This window comes from Scyliorhinus torazame, chromosome 1 (assembly GCF_047496885.1).
Source record: "Scyliorhinus torazame isolate Kashiwa2021f chromosome 1, sScyTor2.1, whole genome shotgun sequence".
Classification (NCBI taxonomy): Eukaryota; Metazoa; Chordata; class Chondrichthyes; order Carcharhiniformes; family Scyliorhinidae; genus Scyliorhinus; species Scyliorhinus torazame.
Window position 1 is genome coordinate 352,141,466 of NC_092707.1, and position 17,492 is coordinate 352,158,957.

The 17,492-nt window shown below is 46.8% G+C and overlaps 1 long non-coding RNA gene across 2 annotated transcripts; it reads right to left on the reverse strand.

Moving 5' to 3' along the window:
- Positions 1-3,500: 3,500 nt before the first annotated feature.
- On the reverse strand, positions 3,501-15,539 carry LOC140406111 (uncharacterized). Of its 2 annotated transcripts, none has more exons than XR_011939156.1 (4): positions 15,393-15,539; positions 12,591-12,735; positions 12,291-12,469; positions 3,501-4,097 (listed from the first exon to the last, which is right to left on the reverse strand). It is a non-coding gene; the product is annotated as an uncharacterized lncRNA (long non-coding RNA). The 2 variants fall into 2 exon arrangements; XR_011939327.1 differs by having other exon boundaries at positions 15,406-15,514.
- Positions 15,540-17,492: the final 1,953 nt, after the last annotated feature.

The window sequence follows — 17,492 nt, forward strand, 5'->3', positions numbered from 1 at the left end:
ACCTGCTGTGCTGTTCTGGGATCCAGGGTTGCTAGCGATCTCCATCCTGAACTCCGGAGGCAGCCCCAGGCAATGTTTAGGTGAGTTTCGACATCTATACGCAACATTGTTACAAACATGGGAGGTACGGTGGCACAGCTGCTTCACAGCGCCACGACCTAGGTTCGATTCCCGGCTTGCGTCACTGTCTGTGCAGAGCCTGCACGTTCTCCCCGTGTCTGCGTGGGTTTCCTCAGGGCGCTCCGGTTTCCACCCACAGGTCCCAAAAGATGTGCTATTAGGTAATTTGGGCATTCTGAATTCTCCCTCTGTATTCCCGAACAGGCACCGGAGTGTGGCGACCAGGGGCTTTTCACAGTAACTTAATTGCAGTGTTAATGTAAGCCTACTTGGGACAATAATAAAGATTATTATGATTATGACTATGTTTTGCACCAGCGTGTTTGCCTTCAGGCACCGCAGAGAACTGGGCATGGCTGGTTGGCCTTCATCTGCATCCTATTAGAGGGATGCAAATAAAGTTCACGCCGGCCTCCAATGGGTTTCCTGATCTGCCATGGCGGGTACCAGCGGAAGACCCCGCTGTAATTTCATTCCGGCATAAAACCGATTTTTGGGTCTCCTGCCAAATTCTCCCCATGCCCACCATGGAATTGAATCCACTGGTGGGGGCTTGGGAAAACCTTGTCCGTTAACTCTGTTTCTGACTCCACAGTTGCTGCCTGACCTGCTAAGTGTTTTCAGCATTTTCTACTATTATTCTCAGTTTTCAGCATCCGCAGTTTATTGGACAGTTTTGGATTAACTGTTATACATTAATGGTTAATTAATAAATCTAACAAACTTCCAAAGGATGAACTGGGGGAAGATAGTGCAGATTTGAGGGGGAATGGATGGACATTCTAGAGGGACAGAACTGTAGGTTCATGGTTCCAATGAATGTGTATTTTTCAAACTTTGGAATTGGAATTGGAGACTACATTTGCTTTTTCTGGATCTATACATTTGTAAATCCTTTTATTCATTTGTAAAACGCTTCATTCAGGAGACTCTTGTGTCAACCGGTTCCCAATAAGTTCTAGGCCATAAGTGTGACAACCAGCTAACAAAACCAATGGTTTTAAAACAAAATACAAATCATACTTTTTAAAATGGATCCCAAATGTTCAACATTTTTAGCCTCAAATATTTATCTTCGATATGATCGCCAGAATGTGTGGTACTACCTCTGATTGTATTTAAATTACAAAGTATTATTTGGACTGTAATTAATGTTGCCCCTCAACCCTGCCCCCCTCTCCACCCCCCCCCCCACCCCCCCCCCCCCCCCCCCCCCCCCCCCACCCCCACCCGCCAGTCTAGCAAGAACTCAAATCTAAACTTCTCATCCTTGTGTTCAATTTCTTCCACAACCTCACTCCCTATATAACTTCCTCCAGCCCTCAGATTTCGGTATTTCTTCAATTGTTCATCCCCAATTTCCTTTGACCCACCGTTGGCAGTTGCGTCATGTCTGCTTGAATTCCCTCCCTAATAAGCCCCTTCACCTCACTCCCTCTTTCTCCTCCTTTAAAATCCAGCTCTTTTACCAAGCTCATTTAGCCTAATTCTTTTGGCTTGCCTGAAATTCTGCCTCATACTGCTCCCAGGAAGTGTCTTGGAATATTTTGCTCTATTAAGAGCTAAGTAAGTGCAAACTGTTGTGTCACGAAGACAACTTAATGCCCGATTCTACCACTGCTCCAGTAGAGTTGAAAATTAAAAGATGTATGATTTTTGAGGTAAGTCTCCTTCTGTTTTAACTTCCCTTCTTTGGGGACAGCTGTGCCCTCTACTTGCCCGTGATGGCACTGCTGAGATCCATGACTTGCCAGATAATGAACGATGGATCTAAACTTGAATCCGCCTCTATGTTCAATGTGCTTGATCTCCAACACACCATTGTTTTAAATAATGTAATTAAATGAAATATGCAGTGAACAGGAACAAGCATTGCCTATTTGATCCTATAGTTCTTTTGACTTATGGAAGGAAATGGTTTCTTCAGCACATTGGCAGCACGCTAAATGTTAGCTCAGTTATTCATCAGCCATCATAGTAAACAGAGAGGCCAAGTCCTGAATTTTAATGAAGAAGGAGAGCCTCTCAGTTGTTACAAAAATGGCTGTTGTTATTATAATAATAATTATTATTATTATAGAGGCATGGAATCGGACATCCTGCCTCTGAACACGGCAACTACCATTACCACAGGGTTCCAAATTCCACATCCATGGTTCACAGAGGCAGCAGGCCATATGAAACAGTCATATCAGATTTTCATCAGCGAGGTGTGGGAAATGCTGCAGATTAGAGCTGGTAGGAGCAGGCCTGAACTTTACAGAGTCACTTGGATAGGTGGGCTGTCGTTTTGGTAAAGAAGTAAGGTATCCTTTTGCATATGGTCCCAGGAGACCTCTTGGGTGCTCTTTGGGAGGGGTAAGGTGCCATTTGGGATTGTTAAAACAGGACATGAATGTACATAAAGAAGTGTATAAACTCATTGGAACCATGAAGCCCATTGGAACTGACAAAGGCACTGTCAAAAGGAATTGTCAAGCTGTGAAGGAACTTAAAGCCCCTGCACTTTAAGTATTTGAGGAAAAAAAAGCTGTCTGTGGTGTTTAAAAAAATAAAATGCTTGCTAAGTCACTCATATGTTCTCTCAGGACATAAGACTGAGGGTTATCCTTACTGGATTAATGCTGCTTGACTGATTTCACAATCTTCCATTAGCACAGTGGGGTGCCTCTCAGTTCCCAGTTGATTAGCTTCAAATGGTTCTAGATTGTTGAAGTGGGACTATGAATTCCAATGTCTGTTCTTATAATGAACCAGAGGAAGGTAATGTATTGGACGTAATGCCAAGCGTAAATCAGGCTTCCAAAGTCATTCATCTTGGTTTTTAAAAAATTGCATTGAAAGCAGCCCACTCCCAAAATTGGTCTCACCTCCAGTTTAAGCTGAGTTTCCATTGACTGTGCCTTCTTGTAATCCTTTTAAAGAGGCTTGTTAGGAGAAAAGGCACAAGTTGACATGGATTTAAAAAATTTAAATGTTAATGCTCTATTTAATTTACTAAGAAACCAGTGAAAGTAATAAATGGGTCAACATTGTATTTTTAAAGTTGTTCAGTGATTTTAAACTCAGGTTATTTGCAAGTCATGGTCTAAATAATCATCACATTTTCGAAGAGTCATATTGGACTTGAAGCGGTAACTCTGGCCTAGATTCTCCATCACTGGCTGTCGGTAGAAGGTTTCCAGATGTGGCGGAGAATCGGGCATCCGGGGTAACAACAGAATCCATACCCGTTTGCGATGCTCCAACCCCCCCCCCAACCACGCCCCCTGCTGACAGCAGGATCAGAAATTACATCCACTAGCCAGCGGGAAGATGAAAATGGATGTAATTGGGTCTTAATGACTAATTTGCATCAACTCAGTGGGCCATGCACCATATTGATTCACTGTCTCTTTAGTCTATGGATACTGAAGCTCAAAATTGACCTGACTGATGTCCAAGTGTAAATAAATTAAATACCTAAATAGGATTTAGTCTACGACTTTGTACTGCACTTCGCAATGCATTTATTGATTGATCCTTCGAAGTAGAGATGCCAATAATATGTATGCAGTAGACTGTTCCAATGTAGGTGTCAAGGGGTTGAGTCTTAGCCACAATCCTACCATTCAACCCAGTACAAAATACAGCATGATAAGTTTCGATCCAATTTTAAACTTTTGGACACTGTGCTTTCATTACTAATGGATTAGCTTTCCAATTTTAAAGTAAGCTGTTACCTCAGTTATTTTTTTTAAGTAAAGAGATTAAAATAATTTCCTGTGGCTTGTACTTGGACTGCAGTAACCCGGGAAACTATGCTACTTGCGGCTACATGTAGCACAATTTCATAGCATCTGGCAGCATTGAAGTGACTAACAATCCAGTCGAAAATCATGGCTCCATTTGTTTTCATTGGTAACTCGCCAAGATGCAAGAGGTCAGTCCTTGTTGGGAACTTGTTGGGTTAGGGAAGCAGGCTCCGTCTCACGTATCTAAACAAGTAAGAAAATGACATTTTCAGAAAACGTTAGAACATTTTGTTATGTCTATCATATTCTGCTTTAATACGTATGATGGAAGAGTAGTTTGAATAAAACAAATTGTCCTAGACTTACCATTCTCTTTACTATGGGCTGGGTTTTCAGGCCCCTTCCGCCGGTGGGATTTTCCAGTCCCGCTGAAGCCAATGGTGATTTGAATGGCTTGCTGAATCCACTGCAGCGAAACCTGCCGCAGCCAGGCCGGAAAATCCTTGCAGCATAAACCCCGACACGTGGGAAGGCATAGCCACAGGCTGATGACAACGGTGTCATGTTGACTGGGTTGATTTCAATGGATTTGAGGCTGTGAGGTTACATCTGACTGCCAAAGGCCTACCACATGGAAGCCAACTCCCCTCTCTGCCTCCTCTGCCTTTCAGTGTTATGTCTGCAACAGTATATTAGTGTCCAAGGAGGTTGGCTCTCCCATCGAAGCACCCGCAACAATTGAGATTCATCTGTCATTTCAATGGCAGACACCATAAATGTTGTCCGAAATAGCAATCAGATGAAGTTTCCTTGCAATATGTCCCCAACATTACAGTTGCTGATACCATAGCCCAGAGCATCTGAAGTTCTCCGGTCAAGAACTTGTAAACTGACCGTGTACAATGCTCATACGGCCTCTATGTATCTTTCTAATTTTCTTTTAACATGTCCGTGGCATGTGGACATCACTGGCAAAGCCAAAATTTATTGTCTATCTCTAATTGCCTTTGAGAAAATGATGGTGAGCCACTTTTTTGAACCCCTGCCATCCGTATGGAAGTAAAGAGGCAGCAAATGTGCACTCATAGTTTTCCTGAGGAGGAAGTTCCAATATTTTGACGAAGTGACGGTGAAGGAACAGCAAGTCAGAACGGGATTGACTTGGAGGGCAACTTGCAGTTGCTGGTGTGATACTGCCCCAAGGAACTCCAGCAGTGACATTTTTTAAAAAGTGACTTTTTAAGGACAATATCAGCCATTCAGGTGCCTGACATTCTGGTTCTTGATTCTCATGATGTTCATTGCTCATACTGCTTTAGGAGCTGGGAGTGTGACAGCAATATCTAAATGAATTGACCTGACATTAATGGGGAAGCTCACTTAGTGGGATGTAGGTGCACAGAATATCCCAAAAGCAATGATCCTGATCCCATAATGACCAGAGGAAACGTTCCACAACATTTCCTGATCCCATTTAATCATTTATCTCCATGAGGCAAAGAGGGTATTAACTTTTATCACCGTAACGACTGTCAATGTCACTCTGTGACTGACGCTCTGTGACAGTCTAATTTCCATGACGTGAAGATTAAACTGAAGGTACGCTTTTCAGTCAGCTGATGATTTCTTTTGAAGCAAATTTTTATGTGAATATGTTGCGACAACTGCCAAACACTTCAGCTTCATTGGAAGCAGGCACCAAAACCCTGAAAGTTTTTTTTTTAAATACGGAGGGGCCCATTCGCCTAAGAATTTCTGAAGGACAATAGGTTTCTTCAGTTTGAAGAATATTTAGTCCAGAGGATTCCCAAAATTTGCTTTAATCGGAATTATTTTTGGTTTGGATAACTTGTAATGTCACATATAGACAATCAGCTGCAGACTGGGACTTCTTTTTTCTTGAACATCTGACAACAATCTTTGCCCTGATGTCACATTCTTCTTCCTAAAATCAAGTTATTTTGTTTTATAGAGATATATATAAAATAAGTGAACTCACTTTGGCTATGTCATGAATATTTTGACTGAAGTTAATAGAAGCAAAAGGGGCCTCTGAACAGCTGAAGTTCAACAATTTCAGAATGTTTATCCCGTTTCCTTCAAACGTTTCCATTCCATTATTTACGTCAAAAGCACTTCCTAAAATCTGTAAAATGCCATTATTTATTTATTTTGTAAATGTAAAGTCACGAAGCCAAGCAGTTTCTTCCAGTCCTGCTGTGCTGAGAGCGGATAGGCCTCCACTGAGTCTGTGGATTGGACATTCTTTGATGATGTGGTGCATAGTTTGCTGTCTCCCACAGGCACATAGGGGGCTGTGACTAATGCCCCATGTGTGGAGGTCGGCCAAGCAGGGACCAGTCCTGAACCTGTTAAGGATGGACCTATCCTTCGTTAGAAGGTAACAACCAGGCAGTTGTTAAGTTGGGTTTGAGAACGGGTACTTGTTTGTCATGTCCAATGATTCCCATTCATTTGTCCAGGTGGAATTTGCATTGAAGTCCTTAGTGGGAGGGTTTTTCCAGATCGGCCTTTTTGATGGGAGTCGCACCTTGAGTGGGTTGAATAGCTCAGCATGAAGTGGCAGGTGGGATGCATTGCAAACTTTTCCTATCATTTAATGAGTTATTGCAAGTCAGTGGCTATGCGGACGAGTGTGGCCATTGTTGCTTGAGGTAATTGTACTTGACTGCTTGGCAAGTTGAATGGTTTCAAGTTTTCCTGAATCTTCATGTCACTGCCCAGCTTACCTTTTTCCAGACTGAAAAACCTGTGTATGGTTGATAGTACAGGACAATGGCAAGTTGAAAAGAATAGGAACATGCTCCAGGTACACCAAGAAATGGCGAGTATTGGAAACACCAATCTTGGATTTAAAAGTCTATAGATTGGGGAAAGAAGAAAAGACAGTGAGAAATGGAGACTCACCATTTTGAGGGGTGCGAATAGGTTGATTACCACATAAAGTTTCACCATTACTGTGGGTACCAATCCCATTCCAAACACACGTAATAAAAACATAAGAATGTAAGAAATAGGAGCAGTAATAGACGCACAAGCCTGCACCGACATTGAATACAATCATGGCTGTTGGGTTGAAAGCCACTTTTCTGCCCACTCCCCATATACCTTGATTCCCTGAGAGACCAAAAATCTAACACAGCTATAAATGTGTTCAACGATGGAGCATCCACAGTCCTTTGGGGGAGAGAATTCCAAAGATTCACAGCCCTTTGAGTGAAGCAATTTCTCCTCGTGGTTCTAAAGAATTGCTCCCTTATCCTGAGACTATGCTCGGATGTTCTCGGTTCCCCTGCCAGAGAAGCATAGACCCATAGCAAAGTCACAGCACAGGAAGAGCCCACTGTGACTGTGCCTGCCAAAAAAATGAACAACTCGGCGCCTATTCTAATCCCACTACCCAACATCTGGTCAGTAGCCTTGCAGGTTCCAGCACTTCAGGTGCAGATCCAGGTGCAGAACGAGGGTTTCTGCCTCAACCACCAAACCAGGCAACGATTTACAGCCAGCCGCCACCCTTGGGGTGAAGAGGCTTTTCCTCATGTCCCCTCTAATTCTTCCACCAGTCACCTTAAATCTGTGCTCCCTTGTAATTGACCTGTCCGCGAGGGGAAACGATCTTTCCTGTCCACTTTTTCTAGGCCCCTCATAATCTTATACACCTCAATTAAGCTTCTGGCTTAGAGACAGGGACATTATATTTGGGGTCTCAGAGAAGCTGGAGCTCATGGAGAGGAGGAAGGTCGATGTCTTGGCCTTCACCTCTCTGAGGATTTTGCTGGAATGGCGGTCGGCATCGCCACCGGGGGTCGGAACTGGCTTGGTTGGGTGACCTGTCCAACTTCCTGCGATGAGAGGAGATAAAGTGTGAGTTAAGGGGCTCTTCAGGAAAGGTGGGGGATGTGTGTGACCGTGTTTGAGGGGCGGTTCATCACGGGGGAGGGGGGGGGGTGAAAAAGGGGAAAAGTCTGTACAGACTGTATAGTTGATTGTTGGGAAGTATGTTTCCCGGGGTGTTTGTTCGCTGTAGTTTGTTTTGATACATGTTTGTTATAAAATAAAAAATAAAGAGGCATTGTCCACCGAGCCACAGCCTCCTCCAAGCACTCTGTCGACCAGAGCTTTTTTTAACTTAATCAACACATGTCTCGCATTCTGACCATTATATCTGATGATGAAATCATTGGCCTGGATTTCCCACTCGAGTGGGTTCGGTGATGGGAGCGGGAAATATCGCAAGAAGACTAATGTTGGGTTTTACGTCGGCGTGATAGCTTGCTGTGGTCGTCCCATTTCCCCGTCAGCGGCGGGTCACGTTTCCCACTGTTTAACATCGAAACCCATCTACAGCAGCGTGATGTCAGCACGGTGCAAATCACGACTGGCTTTGAAAGGCATGCACCCCTCCCCCTCTAAGGGGAACTCAGAGGTGAGCACAGCGATCTCAGTAAAAGCTCCACTTACTAAGGGGGCTAACTCAGGAGTGACCAGGATCCGACTGGGAGCGATCAGCCTTTGACTTGAGGGAATCGGGTAACATGGGAGTGAGACCGGGCTAACACTGGAAGGGTGCCAGGGGCCTAGTCAGGGGAGATCATGGAGTAAGACTCCGGGGAGACAAGAGTTAACTCAGCGGAGAACGAGCGTTAACTCAGAGCAGATCTGATGTTGAGTTAGGGAGACCGGGAATTACCTCGGGAGACGCTGGGATTGACGCGGCGAAGATCAGGGGGTCGGCTCTAGGGAGACCCAGGGGGAAGACTGAAAATTGTGAACAGCAACATTCCTCATATTGTCTTCTGTTGCTGGGCCACAGGTTACATGGAAGAGTCTCACAGAGGGAAGGGAAGCCATGATCAGCGTGGTGGGTGGGTGAGCACTCATAATAATTGACGGTTCTACTCAAATTTTGGGGGGAGGGGTAGGGTTCGGGGTTCGGGATGCAATTGCTTCAAGAGGCGGGATGTGGACAAGAGCATGGCTAATGGGAAGACATGTCAGTGATCATTACCCCCATTGCAGCTGAGAGCGTTCAGCTATCTGGAGTCTAACTACTCACATAATTATGCCTACTCATGTATCACTTATGTGTGTGAGTGCCACTGATTGCTGTACCATGATCAGCAATTAACTCTTGGTGCACTGACTTCCAAAATCGAGGACTGTTGTGGTTTGCCTGCACCATTGTCCAAATGAGTAGACAGCTATATTCCCTCAGACAGTTGGCAATGACACATTGCGCAAAGACAGCGCTCTAACCTTTGTGTGATAAGTTGCATATTGACAAGTGTGCCCCATAGACCAGGTTGAGCGCAAGGCCTTGGAGTGAAGCTGGGGACAATGCCTGCCTCTCAGATGAGACCTCAGGATTCAGTAGAGTTGTCAAAGCTGTGACCACTTGGTCATGTGATGTGGGGCAAGGGTGACATGTGGTATTGCCCAACCAGCATGCAAATGAAGGACTGGGCATGAATCTGGTGGCTGGCCAGCATGGTGACACAGTGGGTTAGCCCTGCAGCCTCACGGCGCCGAGGTCCCAGGTTCGATCCCGGCTCTGGGTCACTGTCCGTGTGGAGTTTGCACATTCTCCCCGTGTTTGCGTGGGTTTCTCCCCCACAATCCAAAGATGTGCAAGTTAGGTGTATTGGCCACGCTAAATTGTCCCTTAATTGAAAAAAATGAGTTGGGTACACTAAATCTATTTTTAAAAATCAATCTGGTGGCCAGGACATGAATTATGGGTTCAGGCAATGAATGGGCAAAGAGTGGTCCTTGGGAGACAGAAGTTAACCGTTAAATTTCTCTCTTTGATACTGCGCTGAAGAGAACGTACGAAACATGGAATCTGCTGAACTCGCTGTCATTCTTCACAGGCAGGAGAGAAGAACATGTCAACAAAGGCATCTGGCTTGCCAAAGGTCGGGGCAGAACGATGGAGATGAAGGGTTGGTAGGGCCTGCTCCAAACACAGAGGATGAACACCAGAGAGCTGTCGCTTGGAAGCGGCTTGCTATACCCAAGGTGCACAGGCGGCGCAATACATACCTGCAGATGTCTGAGAACCAGTGTCAAAGACTACCCATGTTCAGGAAACTGGTTTGTCACATCTGCCACCTTCTACAGGATTTGGTGCCACAGGGACATGGAGGGCATCCATTGCCAGTGTCACTGAAAGTTATAGTGGCGCTCAATGTTTGCACCAGTGGCTCCTCTCAGGGCTCCACAGGTGACCTCTGTGGGATTTTGAAAGTCTCTGCACAAAAGTACATCCAGGATGTGGGGGTGCAATCTTCGCAAGGGCACACAACTTCACACATTTCGAACGGGACCAGGCAAGAGCAATGGGCTTTGTGCAAATCTCAGGCTTTCTAGAGGTGCAGGTTCCATCGATTGCACTCATGTGACACTCAGATCTTCAGGGCATCAAGCAGTGAACTATGTGAACCACAAGGGCTTCGACTCACTGTATGTTCAGCTGGTCTGCAACTATACCTAACACATCCTCCAGGAATGTTCTCAATTCCCAGGGAGTGCACAACTCCTATATTCTGAGCTGCTCTTAGATCCCTGACATCGTTCAGGGTTCGCAGCTGCTGCAAGGTTGGCTCCTCTGGGAAAAGAGTTAGCCATTGAGGAGGTGCCTGATGAAGCCTGTGTGGAGGCCACAGAGTGCAGCTGGTATGAATTACAGTGAGGCTCAGCAGAGTGGCACAGAGGTGAACACTGCTGCCTCACAGCACAGGAACCCGGGTTTGATTCCGGCCATGGGTGACTGTCTTTGTGGAGTTTGCACGTTCTCCCTGTGTCTGCATTGCTTTCCTCCCACAGTCTCAAGATGTGCAGGTTAGGTGATTGGCCATGATCAATGTGCAGGGTTACGGGAATGGAGGGGGTAATGGGCCTCGGTAGGGTGCTCTTTCGGAGCGTTGGTGCAGACCTGATGGGCTGAGTGGCCTCTTTCTGCACTGTAGGGATTCTGTGGTTGTGGTTCACACTGAAACTCGCACTTTGGTGCAGCAAACCATTGGGATGCTGAAGATGAGGTTCCAGTGCCTGCACTGGTCGGGTGGAGCTCTGAAATACAATCCGCAGAGGGTGCCATGCATTCTGGTTGCTTGCTGCTCCCTGAATAATCTAGCACTGCGGGAGGAACTGGCTGAGGACGTGGCGGAGTAGCACATTTCCTTCCATGAGGAGGGGACAAGGCTGAGGAGGTCCTCAAGGGACAGGATGACGGCCATGAGCCATCGGCAATGGCCAGACAAGGCAGATGAGCTTAGAGCGTCACTATGTTCATGGAGGGTGATGAGAAGATCCAATCAGGATACCTCATTATCTTCATATGGTTTCTGTGAGATTGCTCTCCCACCTGACTGACGGCAGCACACACCCTCTGTGAGAAGGCTCATAATGGGGGTTACACGGTTTCCCATAGTCACTACATTGCAAGGGGATGATGGCGACCTGCGGGGGGGACAGTGCATTGATCTTCACAAAGCTTCTGTGAATGCCTGACTCCCATCTGGCTGACATCAGCTTGCTTCCTCTCAGTTATTGGGGTTTATATCATTGCAAAACTGCGGGGAAGGTTTAATCTCTCCTGATCTTGTGTCTTCGTGAGCTATATCCTTGAGGTTCAGTGTCACCAGAGGCTGAGGCCTATGGGATGGGGCGCCATCCGCAACTCAAAAGTACATAGCGCACACATTGACAATGGCTGGATTGGGTGATGCTAGTCCTTTCTATTCTGGGAGATATCCTAGTTCCCTACGAGACTGTGGTCAGTCACTGTGAAAGGATGCCACCAATGTGCTGGAAACCTTGCACCAAACACATGGCCACCTTACTTTTTCCGGTGCCCATCAGAACAAGGGGTCTTAGAAAGGGTGCAATTAGTGAGAGTTTATTTGCAGAGGTGAACCTTATGCACAAGTACTTAACATCAGTGCCCACGCTGAACAACTGGAGCTGCTTAACCTTTCTTACCCTGCCGCTACGTCTTGCTGCATCCCCAACATCCACAGCAGAGGTGAAGGCAGCCTGCTGACTGCTAGGCCCTGTTGTGTGTGATGGCCTTACCAGGTGTCCTCTGAACGACAGAGACCCGGAGGGCTCCCGGCCTACTTTTGGGGTCCTGCAGTGTGGCAGTGCCACCCTCCTCGGCCTATGGAGCTGGAACTAAAGCAGTCACCGGGATTCGGAATGGGAGGTCACTCCTGGAGTCACCTGGGCAAATAGCCCTGGGGGGTGAATTTTGTCTTTGGAGTTCCAGCAAGTGAGGCATGACTGAGTCCAGAGGCACGTCATCTGGCTGGGACTCAACAGATTCCTGGTCTCCAGCAATCCACCGAATGCCAGCACACTGGGATGGCTCTGTCTCCGCCTGCTGGGATTCAGAGACTGTGATGTGCTCACCAGATTGTGGCCCCGGGTTTCCTCTAGAATTAGGTCCCACCAAGATGCGTGTCTCTGCGCTGAGTGAGCGCTGTGATGGGTCTCCAATGTCGGGGTCTGCAAATTCCTCTTCTGCAGTGCCTTGGGGCTGGATTTGAGGACCTGACTGGTGGATTCCTTGGGTTGCTTTCCAGGTATGCCTGCAACAGAAAGGAGAGATCATTAGTGTGGGGGAGGGGCCTTTATCATCTAAAAGCCTGTTTCAGGAGGCATTAGTCACAGTGTTGATGTCTGATGGTTGATGCAGTGCTGGTTCCTCACTTGACGTATTGCCATCAACCTCATCATCAGCAGAGGAGCGGTCAACATCCTTCCCGACCAACTGGATGGCTATGTCCTCAAAGTCCTTCAGCTCTGGTGTCCCTCCACTTGTCTGTGACCTCTCCTCCTTGTGAGACAGCTTCTCCTGCATAAAAACAGATAGAGAGTGTGTAAGCAGGGTACGTGCCTGGGTAGATGATAAGGATGCCTGGCATGTGTTGATACTGAGTGGGAACAGCAAGGTGATGCAGACACGACCTGCAGGGGAGATGAAGATGTGTGTGGGAGAACGAACGGTGGTGTCCCTTCAGTTCGTTGTGAGCAAGGTCCTTGTGATGTATGATGTATTTGTGAGTTGAGAGTGATGAGAAGAGTGATTTAATCTGGCAGAACGGAGAAGATCATTCATCCTCTTCCTGTACTGGGTGGCTACAGGATGTTAGCACCAGCAATCGCTGCTGCTGCCTCACATGCTGGGTTGGTGACTTTGCTGGCTGATATTCTCTGTGTGTGTGGGTTGAGGTCATCACATCCGTCTTTTACTATATCCAGGAGTCTCTCCAGAGAGGCATCTGAAAACTTGGGTCTGGATTTCTTAGTAACCATCACTTTGCGGTAACCTACGATGTGCACTGGGGCGGCCTTTTAAAGTGGGGCCCCGACGATTGCAGCACTGAGGTGATGGCGGGGCGGGTGAATCAGAGGTCTCCTCACCAGAGATACGGCGTGGAACCTGCGGCTGAAAACCTTTGACCACAAGTGCCACCCTATACGGTGGGAAAAGCTGACAATGCCATCAGAAGGTTCAACGCTGCTTTTACTATCCGGCATCGGCCTTTGCTGATTTCCGGGAAAATCTCGCCCATTATGTTCGATCCCTGGTAAACAGGGGAGGGGGGGGGGCGATATTCCGTACACTGCCACAGAGTGTTTCTTGGTGGTGGGGGTAATGCCCACCATTGGCCATCAACAGAATCTTCTGATCCCACCGCTGTGATCGGGATTTCCCATTGAATCTACCAAAAAACTACACAGGGATTCATCATTGGTGGCACCAGAAGATCTCACCGGAGAGAATGGCTGCAAAATCCCCCCCCCCCCCCACAAAGTCTTCATGTCTTGGTGACAGTTGTTAAATTAAAGTTGATACGATTGTTTAAAGGGAAATTGGAAGCATTCTGCAATGTGGTCACTCTGAGCAACCAGTGACTTTCAGATTTTTAAAAGTCTAATTCAACAAAAGGGAGAAAAAAGAACTGTTTGCAAAGATCTTCATTTTCCACTGAAATGAGTGACGCTTCTAACCACGGTCGCTTTCCATGAATAGGAGCTGGCCCTTTTTATTTCACTGCAGTACTGGCAAAATATACCTAGTGCTTGAGACATTTCCCAGTCTAGTGGGCGAGAAGGTCAAATCTCAGAGCTGTTGGAGTTTGAATTAAAATAATTAATACATTTTATTACTCTTTCGTTGAGTTTCCAATTGGAATTTTTCTTCCAGGAGATGATTTTTATGCTGCAATTCAAGTTTTCTTTCAGCACTCAGATTTATGCTCATTGCAATGGAACCAAGCCTACCCGCAGGCCACAACCTCATACTTGAAGTGAATGGGTTAGTGCGCGACCGGGTTAACAATGACTAATTTGCTAAAATTATTTTATATGGAAAATGTGTGGGATATTGTTGACGCTACAACTCCAATTGACCTTTCTGTCAATTGAACGGTGGAGGGCCTAGAAATTTGAGGCCTTGTCCATAATGCACCATGCACATACTTAAATTCTGGGGCCAAATATTATTGAATGACTGGCCAATAAGTAGGGGCAATTGGATAGGACATCATAGACAACTATAATCCTATACATGCACACACAGTTCCAACAAAAGTTCCTGAACTGGTAGGAATACTGAATAATTCTTCTCACCCTAATATGCAATCGCAGAGACCATTATGATGTTTTCCTATCAAATCATGTGAGATCAGTAACTCAGGATGGACTGAAATGGAAGCTGCTGTCTTCTGGTCTGTAATTACAAGGTTATGATGTTTTCTTTTTATTGACAGCATGGACTGGACCTAATGGGGGCAATGGGGGGTCTCAGCTGCCGGTGGAGAATCAACAATAATACTGCATCGCCATCTTTGGGCAAGGCCTGCTGGTCTGACGCTTTAGTTGGCAGCAGTGGGCTTTCCCCAGGATCAAGGACCCCAAGGTGGAACATCCACCTGTCGAGAACTGGTGATCAATTAAGGTTGACAGCTTTTTATTGATCAGCAGCACCATCTGGAGTGCAGTGTTTGATGCTGGTATTACATGCACCGAGGCCCAGGATCGGCATGGAGTCAAGTCGCAGGTGAGTGATGGCAAGATGGTGGTTGTGCGGTGTGGGTTGCAGGGAGGGGCGGACATGGAGCCCACCACCACCAACCGCACCATGGAAGTGAATATCCAATTCCACCCCTTATTACATTGTAGCCCAAACCTTGATTTTAAAATCTATCAACTATGTGCTGACCTAGCCAGATCACGGGAGATCCAACCACTCGATGGTGGTGAAAGAGGAGACAATTTGTTCCAGTTTTTCAACAAAATAGACTGAGGTTTGTGATTTTATCTTTAGCCTTGGCTATGAAAGAGTTATGCCGTTAATAAATCACAGAATTGGGGATGATTTATTTTTGCATACCTCCTGTTAGAAGCAGTTCCCCTTCCAAAAACCTAGACAATAAAAACTAGACCCTGATCTTTTTCAACAGTTTTAAAATATACACATATTCTCAAAAGATATGTTTCCGCAACCTGAAAGCCTCACCACCTCCACCCGTCTGGACAACTGATTGTCCTCCGCAGCAATCCATTCACTCTACACAGATGTATGCGAGTCTCTCCCTGCTTCAGCAAACCTCATCAACTCCTCCTCGGAACACAGGATCAGTGTGAGAGAACGAGAGCTACTGTCAGGCACTGAGGCCCAGCACTACACTAAGCAAACATATGGGGAGCAGAGCATGCCAAGTCAGCTCAGTACCCAATGCTGCCAAATTTCACATACCAGTGACGCCAAAGGTAGCTTTGAGTGAATGTTTTCTTGCCGAACATACTTCACATATCCATTTCAGGTTTCTGGAATCACTCTTTAATAACATGGCATCCTGAGGTTTTTAATCAATGTTTTTTAGGGATGCATCCACTGATCTGTCCATATTCTTTTCCATAAACCAATGGCCTTGAACATAACCAAGCATCCTGATTGACAGAAGTTAAGATGTTGTTCTTTATGTGAGCTGTAAGTTGCTATGTTCTGAATTATTCATTTGGATTTGTTGTTACATAAACAAACCCTATACCTGAAAGTGGTGTGGATGATATGTCTCCTTATATCGGCGGACAATAAAGAGCCACTTTGAGACAAAGAACCACAGTCTTGAATTACAGCATCCATGTTTATAGGAGGTGTGGGTGCTATTTTCAGTGAGGTTAATTGAGAACACATTCATTTAAAATAAATGCCGCATGAACAATAATTATAAAGAAGAAGCAGGGACTTGTCAGAATCTTTTATCCTGTTCCAAATGATTTCAAGGCCGTGAGCCAGAATATTTTATTGTACTCATAAAATATATATGGCTTAGCAAATGACTCCTGAACGCGGTAGATAAAGTGGGCTGGAATCCTCCAGAAAGGCATTCTGGCTGTTAATCTCTTTCCTTTGAATGTTTGGTTTCCCTGTGCTTACCGCTACAGGTTTAATAAGAGAGAAAGAACATGAGCTATACCAGTGGAGTACTTTACCCATACTACTGAACCCAAGTAAGACAGAATGCTGGAATGGTTTCACACTCAATGAGGTGCATCATATATTCCACCAACAACAATAATGACCCATGCTCCCGAGCTGTGTTTCTGAGGGTACCTGAGGCACTAGGGAATCTCACCCCTCCCTGAAAGTTCCCAAGTAAAAAATTGCATGGCAATTGCCCAATGGGAATCATCCAATATATATGCAAACTTCAGGTGGTTCTGACTGTATTACAGCAATAGTTACCCAGAAAGAGTTTGAAAATTTAAAACCACTTCTAACTTCTGGGAATATATAGCACTGTCCCACTCCAACTTCCCATGGGAATCCCCCCACGAGACTCTCCCATTCGCCCCAGCCGCCCACAGGACTCCACCCCGCCAAACCTCTACTACCCCAGCCCCTGACTCCCTGTCAGCCCCATTACCTCACCCCTTCCGCCCACCGATTACTCCTCAGACCACCGATGGGAGTTTCTCCCAATCCTCCATTACACCGCCCCTGACTCCCTGCCGATTCCCCCACCAGACTCCCCAGGCCGGTCCCAGGCCGGGTCGGAGAATCGCCAGGGGGGGCGTGCGATTCACGCGACGCCTTTCCGATGCCGGTCCGCCGATTCTCCAGTCAACGGAGAATTGGCGCCACTGGCGATTCTGCGCACGCGATGGACCGAGTGGCCACCGAGATAGGCCGAGTCCCGCTAGCGCCTTGCACGTGTGGTCCTACCCAGCGGGACCTCGGCGTTGACCCTACGGGGGCGGCCTGGTGGGGGGGGGGGAGGGGAGTTCCGACCCGGGGGGGGGGCCTCCACGGTGGCCTAGCCTGCGATCGGGGCCTACCGATCGGCAGGCCGGCTTATCCTGGTGGGGGCCTATGTTCCTCCGCGCCGGGCCCCTGTAGTTCTCCGCCATGTTACGTCGGGGCCGGCGCGGAGAAGCCTACCCATGCACATGCACGAATTCGCGCCGGCCGTAGTGCGCATGCGCGAATTCGCACCAGCCGTAGCGCGCATACGCAGACCCGTGTCACCCGTCCTGACGCCTGTATCGGCAGCTGGAGCTATGTGAGTCGTTCCAATGCCGTGCTGGCCTCCTGTGAGG